The sequence below is a fragment of the Orussus abietinus genome, unplaced genomic scaffold (genome assembly GCF_000612105.2).
Source record: "Orussus abietinus isolate OABI.00-Male unplaced genomic scaffold, Oabi_2.0 scaffold66, whole genome shotgun sequence".
Lineage (NCBI taxonomy): Eukaryota > Metazoa > Arthropoda > Insecta > Hymenoptera > Orussidae > Orussus > Orussus abietinus.
The window spans coordinates 453512-460778 of record NW_019394234.1 but is presented as its reverse complement, the minus strand read 5'-3'; positions in this window follow the sequence as shown (position 1 = coordinate 460778).

Here is a 7267-nt window from a genome sequence, read left to right as displayed (position 1 = left end):
TGAAATATCGGAGAAACGTTAAAATATTTACAGATTTCTTGTCATTGTCCATGGGAACGATCCCAATACTTGACCTTCTACATTATGACATATTTAACGAATTAAATTATACTCGTAGAGGAATGAAACCATCTTCAATGTATACATTTTTACGTATTTAATGTACGTTTTTTTGTTTAATCTACAAAAATAATTTCCTGAAGACGCGTAGAAAAGTTTAAGTATATCCGTCGAAGTTGACAACAATCTTCCCGTTCACGGAACCGATCCCCACTATTCAATTTCAAAGTTACTTTCCCAAGGTTTCAACGCGGCGTTTCCGAGTCACTCGTTAACTAATCGCATCTCGGATTTGAGATGCATATAATCGATAGGATGCACCGTGCCACCCGAAGATGTTTTTCGGATGCACCGCGGGGAACTCGGGCGTCAAGATGCACCCGCGTGTGGTTGAATGCAAGGATGCCGTGGATGAGTGAGTGCACCCCCACAGCTATCCGCGCGTGCATCTCGAGTGCATCCTGCACCATTGGTCCCTGGCGCCCCGCGGCTCGCAGGCGTGGATACTTCAACCGCTATTTGTTATTCTAATGCCGCATTATATATTTGTTTGGGCGTGGGCGGCTCGCCCCGAAGTGTGAAATACGTTCTAACGCACGGCGTCTCTCCTCAAATTCCCTGTACACTCCTGTCCGCTTGGTGACTTTCTGACGATGTTTATAATGCCGCATTTATTCTGACATTACGAGGTAGACATCTCTCGATAAGCTCTCTACGCTCGATTTCGAGGGAAGATACCGTAACACGTGGGTGCTCGTGCATGATTATCATCTCGCAGTGTAGCTGACACGACGAGTTCGACATTTCAGTTCGCAATGTCTATTAGAAACGTAACCGAGGTTTAAGCGCGAATAATGGTACTCTCATTGTATTCATGTGACTCCTCGGATGTACTTGCGCAGCACTGCCGGAAATACTTATTCGTGTAATAAGTACTTTCAGCAATCGCGTTCACTCGGTCGCTTTTCCGCTCTGAAGGCGTTAAACGATTTGACAGGCTCTCATTTCCGGCGATAGCGACGATATCAGGAGACCAAGGTACGTCCGTACCCTGTGATAACGTTTCTTCTCCGGGAATATTTTTTCACATAGATACGTCTTACTTCTCAGGATATACGGGGTATTAATTTATAACACGCCTTGCGTCCCGCGTATACTCGAACTATTTACAGCTCAAACGTGTTGGAAAATCGAACAATGTATTGTTTTAAAGGGAAAGGACAATTCTACATAACGGATTAATATTGAAAAGTGATTGTTTCAACCATTCGATATTTCACCCCACGGACTTCTACATGCAACGCTAACATTACGATTTTGTCCAAAGGACCCAACCATCGAATTTCTTGACCGAACATTATCTGACTTAATTCTTGAAATGACGACTACGTACGGGTTGCTTCATCTTCCAGGGGAACATCCGAGCATATGTCTAGAAATTGGACTGTGATGTCTGAAATTTCGATAGAAACCATCATCCTGATACTTAAGACATGGTTATGCTGAAAAAGTTACGTCACATCGACACCTATTCGATCAACTGACCCTGAAGTGTTATTATTAGTTATTATAGAATTATAACCTTTACTCCATCTCCTGGAAATTTGTCCCGACTGACATTCAAGTTTTCGCTATGACTCTAAATACCCCAAGATACACCTCGGTAATTCGCGACAGCGAGGAAACAATTCACCGCGATAAATCTGAGCCTCGTTACAGGAGTCTCTGCGCGTCGCAAAATACGCCGATCCAGGCCGACTTACGTCGGCGATATTTATACGAAGTTAAATCACGGCAATAACAGTTAGGTAGTTCTTTCCTGTCCCTTCCTCTCCGGCCGGTAAACAGATACACCCCGGCGTGTTTCCCGGAGAATTGATCGCCCCGGCCCAGAGAGGACGAGGAATAAGAAAAGCTCCTCGTCCTCGGCGCGGCCACCCTCGTTTCTCTCGCGAAGTGTCCTCGTTTATACGAGACGATTAGGATTTGCCCGGGGCCATAATGGCTCCGTAGACATTAGTAACCCTCTTTATGTATTTTTTTTGCCCCCGGTTCTTAGCCGTCGCGAGGCCGCCAGCTCGGAAGGCTGCTCCGGGCGAGGAAGTCGATAACACGAGCAACCGGTCCAACCCCCCGCAAGTACTTGCGCGATGCTAAATGGTCGCTCAGGGACTCTAATCGAAATTAGTTTTTTAATTGAGGAGACTTATTTAGTCGTTAGGGACGCGAACGAGGGGAAAAAACGCGGCGGGGCGGAGGGGGAACCGCTGAGGAACGGCGGATGCTTCGGTGCTTACTCCCGCCATCTGCTTTTTACGCACTCTCCTCTCTTCCGTAATAACGAAAGGTCTCTCCGGCATCTTCCGAGATTACCGGATATTGCCGCGCGATCTTTGGCAGAGGCAGTCACGTCCTTCTTATTTTAATTATCCAATTTTTTTCCTTCTTCCTTATTACCCGCTGAGTGTAAGAGATGTTTCCCTAAGAAAAAAATGGACCAACAAGAAATGGCAATCTCGCGTTAAATGATATGGATACGTTACCGTGTACCGCGCCATGGTATACATACGTGCCCTATAATTTATATATCCTATAATATGCCCTGTATCGTGGGAATAGGAAGAAACTGTATTTTGATAAGAAACATTTATCTTACCCTTGTAAGATGGAAAAGAATACGCGTGCGGCTTTCTATCGTGTATGTTTGTGGACATGAATGTCTTTTCTGGGAATATGGTATATGGAAAATGATTACACGAATTAGGATCGTTTGATGTAAATTTAGTACTTACAACATATTTTGGACGTGTATTCATTAACCGAATGAACAAGGCACAACATTGGTATGTATTATTTACCATTAGTTTCTAACCCATTTCACTTTTAACCGCATCAAAATATATTCATAAATCAACATTTAAACACTCGTGTCCAGTCAACAAAGCTCTCTACTTCCAGGAAGGGCTTTTAAAAATGTAGCTGCTAATCAGGTCGTTCAACTTACACAACCCATGGCGCTGCTAAAAAGTTGCAAAGATAATTACCATTTGAGATGATAATATTAACTACGTAAAGAAGTTATAATAAGCATAACGTTATGCAGCGGTTACCTTGATTAGACCGTGAAATAACCATCAACTTATTCTTTATACCACGTTACGCTGGTTGCCTTGCAAAACGGTCACAATTGTCACAAAGGTTTCTCGCACCACTTCATTTTTTCCGTGTAAAAGTTACACCGCAAAACCTTCCGCTCGGCATCCGGAAGTACGGGAACATCCCGCGAAGCCTTGATCAGCCTTGACTCCAGAAATGCACTTTTGTCCCCTCATCATTTCCAATCCGAACCGTTGAAACTTCAAGCAGGAGGCCACGGTTCCTCGGAGTATGCATTCCACTCAGGAGCGCAAACGAAGGAACGCGAGCGGAAAAGAAGGCTCAGAGGAGCAGATACGGTCCAGGGAGACAATTTACGGGGGTCTCTATGGCGTTCGCGGGACATCCCCATGGCGGAGTCCGGCCCCCTTGCTCGTCCTCTTCAGGGGGACTCGGTCGATAAAACAATTGCCGGGGGGATAATCGGCATTATTTACGCTGGATTCACTCGGAGATACGGGGCGCATGGGGTGCATGGCGCGTGCGCGCGCACAGGGCTCTGCCGAAGGATTCCACGGCGGTTATAAGCCTAGGGTGATCTCCTGCAGCGAGTCGGGTGGCTTATGGCTTATCCCGTCCACCCGCCCCCTCGCTAAAGTGGCCCCAATTAGATACGTCACGGGATTTCGATGTCAAGCGGGGACCGAATCCCTCCCCGGGGGATCGTCAACCTTTCCACCGAATAAGTCGCGTGATTAGGAGTTACATAACGCGTCGCACGCGCTGACAACGCCGATATGGATCCTCCGCTCTACTCCCGCGGCGTGGCCACCCTTTGTTCGCTAATGCGCTCAAATTTGCCACCGTAAACATTGCGGGAACACCTGCGCCCTCGTAGGCATACGTTACGCTGTGCACCTAGACTGCCGGCATGGAAAATGCTTCGTTACGGCGGCTGGGAATTTGTCGGTGAGCGGCTTAGATCTAATAATAATCTTGCGCATGTAATGATAAAAGGTTGCGTGTAATAGTGGTGACCTCCCCTAGGGCCAGGAAAACGATGCGTTGTCCGTGGGAACTCTGGAATAATTTAGGGAACATCGTTGGTTCCACTCACTTATTGGCAATTCTGAATGAGTTGGATGAATAGGAATTGCCTAGTGCGTCGTCCGCGCTGATAATGCCGTGGTTCTACCGTGGTTCGACCATCCTTTATTCGATAATGTGTTCAAATTTCCCACTGTAAACATTGCGGGAGCACCTGTGTTCTAGTAGGAGTATGTACCGTACATCTAGATTGCAGCCGAGGAAAATGCTTCGTTAAGTCAACTGGGGGATTTGTCGATGAACGGCTTGGATGTCATTTTGTATACGATAGTGGTCCTTTGGGTCCAGCAAAACAGGCTGATATCCGTAGGACCTCCGATGTAATTCCAGAGAATGTTGCCGATTATGTATACAATTCGCGGGTCAGTTACGAATTCTGAGGTAGTAAAAACTCGTTTCAGTCATTCAATTTATAGGTGGAATTTATTAGCGCCAACTTAATCGTTAAGGTGAAGTGAAACACGTCGCGGAACTTGATTGACGTCAAGGAAGAAGATTTTTCTATATACCTACGTTGCCGACGTTTGTTTTTATGTCGACAGCTGTGTCGAATTATATTGGATATAGTACTAAATGGCATACTCCACCTGTCGTTTTCGTCCAAAAATTATTAACAAATCGAAGTAAAACTCCAAAAATCCTCTGGATTCGGGCTTTCTGGGGCCTTAATTGCGCCATTAGGTGATTTCCAGGTCAATTAAATTTTGACTCCGGGACCTCGTATTCCCATCGTTTTAGCATAGAAGCGCATAAAACACTTTTTTTACCTTTATCCCGTTCAAATGCGTGTTTATCGATTACCAGAGTGTTCTAAATTGTCGTAAAATTGTCTTGACCCTTTCGTTTCTCATATCGGATCCTTCAATAATTGTATATTGATCGAAATATGAGAGCTCGATGCCATTTTGGTACTAATCTGAGATAAGTTAAAAATTTTTTCCAAATTCTAAATGTGTCAGGACAATTCTTAGATGATCACGAGTCATGTGTCAAAGTTTCGGATCGTTTGGTCCAATACCCTTAAAAAAAAATGTATTCTAATCGACTGACTTGAAGGGAGTTTCACTTCACCTTAAGCCCCTTAATTTAATGAGAATTAATCAAGTAACCACGAGGATAAGCAATCGTTTCATTGTTTAACGCAAAATACCTAAAACGGTGTTTCCACGTGTTGGAAACAGCTTTTCGCAAGTTTACGATGCTTTAGATTTCGAATAAAGCATGTAATCGTAAATTCCCTTATTGAGAGGATTTGCATAAACGTTTCTCCCAAAAGACAGCATATTGTATATCGATCTTAAATTAGCCAGCCTGTTCGCGGTAATGTTCCGCTCGCGCGATCGACTCTAAGAAATTCCGGCCACAGATTGGGAATAATAATTTAAGGGTCCTAATTTGAATGAAGGAATAAAAAAGAAGAAAAAGGCCGACGACGATTTCGTGCCTCGCGAGTCGCCGGCGATGCAACTGTCGGGCTTCCACGTAATTGTAGGAACGACGCGAACTTCTGCAATGGGCAACTGTCGCGTCTCGTGGCGCGTCCCTGCGACAGATTCGCACAAAGATTTCAACGATCGTGCGAGCGCGGCCACGATTAATCGACGTGGACGGCTTTTGACCGCAGACGCTATTGTTCCTCGCGGCCCGGAATAGACGTCACGGAATTCGTGTCTTCCAAATGCCAAGGGACAGTTTCACTCGCTCGAACATTCCCCCTCTGGTCTAAAGACCAGACGTTCTCCGAGCTAAACTCGCACGCGATGGCGATTCCTGTCAAGTCTTCCGTTTCCCTACGCCTAAATTAGGGGTCTTTGTCCTAATGCGAAAGCTTTACCAAGAATGGCGGTAAATTTAATTCACAATCAGAGATAATGTTAAGGTATTTTAATAATCTTAACTTTTTTGTTATTCAGAAACAAATGCGTAAAGTTTCCCCACCAGGGATCCTATCCTCGAGTCCATACGATCAACTTTCGAGGGCAAAAATTGACAATTTCGTATATGACTTTTAAAGAAGAGGTTTGTCAATGCCAAATTTTTCAGGCGAATGTATTCCTACGCGGAAAAAAAAAACGAAACGGATCAACTAGAGAATCGGGTACCACAATGCAGGATGATTTTGTTAACGCGTAGCTTTACAAAGATATTACTTATCTGCACCGTTTATCTTTATTTATTTTTATTTATTTCATTATTTATTTTTATATATTTATTGCTTATCTTTAGCTAATACAGTTTTTTATATATATGTGGGAATACGAAACAGATACTGCATTCTTCATTCGTTTCCAAGGTCAATATATCAACGATATAGAACACTTTATCAGAATGGCGTCTATGCGATGCGCTACTCGTGACGAGATCATGATAATGGGTATAGATGGTGTATTCCTCGTGTATCATGAAAAAAAAACGTATAACGGAACGGGGATACTGAAGATCATCAATCGGACAAATCATATCCAACCCACAAGATAAGCTTATTTCGTCCACTAGGGCAAGGGCGGAGTTACGAGCGAACTATAATTCAGGGGAAAGCTACCATTTCTGTCAAAACAATACCGAAATCTGAGCGTCGGCATCCCCTCAAACGGAAAAACTAATTCAAACCGCAATCCGTGTAAGAACAAGAACAATGCAGTACCGATTTTTTCTCGACGGCAATAACGTAAATAAATGAAAGTTACATTATTTTGGCAGAAAAATCGGTGCCGGCGCCAGTTTTGCCGGTACGGGGGCAAACGGCCTAACTGCAGTTGATTACGTCGACACGTGGCTTACCTTCGTGTGCAACATAAAAGAGTCGATTAAAAACATTTTCGGTTCCCCTATGAAGTAGTCGATACTCGACGTCGCGATTTTTCTCAGGAATTCCGTCGTAGAGTTTCTCGACCCCCGCTACGGAACATTTTTCCCGCGTCTCGTCCCCGGACCGAACTTTGCCCGACGCAACTCGATTTGATCGGCGCCACCTCGCGTGGAAAGATCCGCGAATTTGTCAGCT